The sequence below is a fragment of the Trachymyrmex septentrionalis genome, unplaced genomic scaffold (genome assembly GCF_001594115.1).
Source record: "Trachymyrmex septentrionalis isolate Tsep2-gDNA-1 unplaced genomic scaffold, Tsep1.0 scaffold66, whole genome shotgun sequence".
Lineage (NCBI taxonomy): Eukaryota > Metazoa > Arthropoda > Insecta > Hymenoptera > Formicidae > Trachymyrmex > Trachymyrmex septentrionalis.
In genome coordinates this window covers 1951802-1954042 of record NW_017305843.1, presented here as the reverse complement: position 1 = coordinate 1954042, position 2241 = coordinate 1951802, and the positions used below count along the sequence as shown (strand labels likewise).

General features: G+C 32.8%; 1 protein-coding gene across 4 annotated transcripts in view; it reads left to right on the top strand.

Annotated features, from left to right (window-relative positions):
- The window catches only part of LOC108753181 (acetylcholine receptor subunit alpha-like), an 86654-nt gene that overhangs the window by 63024 nt on the left and 21389 nt on the right, over window positions 1-2241 (top strand). The gene's annotated exons all lie outside the window — the stretch shown is intronic.

The window sequence follows — 2241 nt, the reverse complement described above, 5'->3', positions numbered from 1 at the left end:
TTCTTCGTCACACTAGCGATGTAAATAATTGTTGTAAAGAATCGCTGCGCGCGTGAATAAGTCGAATGCTTACTGAAGTGAGAAATAAATTTACCAATATGGAAAACGATAGAAATGTTCATAATGAAATCACATATGCTAATAGAGTAGAAAATGTATTTATTGATGCTGGGCAAGACAAAACAATATGTTTATCGATCTCAAAAAAGATATAATGGGCTGAAAATTTGTAGTTAAATACAAACTACAACTGGCTGAAAAAGTGGAAAATTCTAAATTTTCTGAAAAAGTAGAGATTATTAAAAAAAAATTGCGAAATTTGACAGTAAACTTTATTTATAATCTCTGTAGAGTATACAGAATGTGTAAAATGTGCAGAACCATCGCAGCGCTCGCAATGCATCGCACCATGTGTGATGTGATCATGCATTGTCTCTTGCGCCAAAAATTCCAAAAAGACATTTCCTCCACTCCGATGATGACGACGTTTCTTACATTATTAACATTACATTAAAAGTTTCAGATTTTGCATCGCAATATCTCCGCTCGTAGAATATGTAGAGAAAAAATAAAAGCACGTACTATACAACCAGAGTGTATGCTATCGATTAAGAACATAGAACGGGATCGGTTCTGCTCTTATTGAGATATGATAATCTCGGTCCCCTGCAATTCGCCGGCTCGCGTAAAGTAGCAACGACAGTGTCGCTACGCTTGGCTTACCGCCGAGACACTACCGCGTCTCCAAATTAACTTTAATCTCGGTTCAATTTACTTTTTATCTTTTTCTAATGCTTTTAATGTTAAGAATTAAAATTAAAAAATCATAAACGGTAAGTTAATTAATCTTGCATCAATGAAACCGGGCTTTAATGAAATTGAAACGTACTGTCATTAATTTTACTATTTTAATAAATTATTTTTTTCATTGTTACTGGGCTCGTTCATTTGACCATTATTTGTTTTATATATCGCATATAATTTACGATTGGATTAGAATTCATTAGATAAATATAAAAATCATCACGAGCTGCGTCCTTTTTGCAAATTTATCTCACAAAACAGTTTTTGCAAGGGATTTCTGGGGATGTCCTTAGAACGTAAATCGTCCTCTGGATGTTTTTGGAACGTTCTAGAGAATTTTGCTGTAAGGGATGTTTTTTTTTTAGAAAAGTTTAAATTTTTTATTTAAAGATATGTGATTTTAGTCTTTAAAAACAAAAATTAATTTTGAAAATGAAAACATTTTATTCAATTAAATGAGACTAAAAAAATAAAATTGCGATTACATTAGATCAAAATAAAATTTGCATCATAAGTAATATACTCAATTTCTTCTTGATTATGCGTTGAAAAACATTTAATTTCTCTTAAGGACGCAGACAATGATTAATCCACAAAATGCAAGAATTTTATTCGATTAAATTGAAATTACTTGAAATGACGATTGATCTTATCAAAATAGAGCAATATAGTTCACGCGCCATTACAGTTTTATTCACGATCGACCTTATTGTCCCGATATCGCGTTTCTCTTTATATACCTTCGGGAACTTTATTCCGGCGTTGCAGTCGGAAATTAATTTTGCAGACGCAAAGATTTGGCTTGATTAGATCGAAATATGGAATATGGCACAGCTCGCATGCCATTACAGTTTAATCTGCGACCGATCTTTTCGCATCGGCGTTACGAGTACGTCTTTAAGCACCTTATAAAATACGATCTCGAGCATCAATATTCACTTACCGGCTTACATACTTCAGATATATTCTTCCGCTTTGTCATCGTGAAAGATGTACCAAGTTTCTCCTTCGCGGAAGATAGGCAAGCAAAAAAAAAGAGAAAGACGGTTAAAATGTCAACCAGTCGTTTAACAATTGACGAGGATACGCAATAAGGATACGGAAAAGAAGAAGAGCCAGGATGAAACGGCTGTAATACGTCATGCAACGTGCTCAGCACATAGAATCAATGTGAGAGAACTGAGAGACAGAACCTTATCCAATCAACTCCAATGCACTTTTAAAGTGCAACTCGTATACAATTGTAGCTTTATAAATTCACAATCAAAAGCTTGTTTCGTAAATTTTGAAAAAATAGAAGTATACAGACAAAATTAAAATTACATTTTTAAAATGTTTATTTGTTTCTCTTTTTACGCATTATGCTTGAAACAGTAATTTCCAACGAAATTATTAATTTTTATTTAAGATCTTTGTTTTGTTACAAATGATTGATAC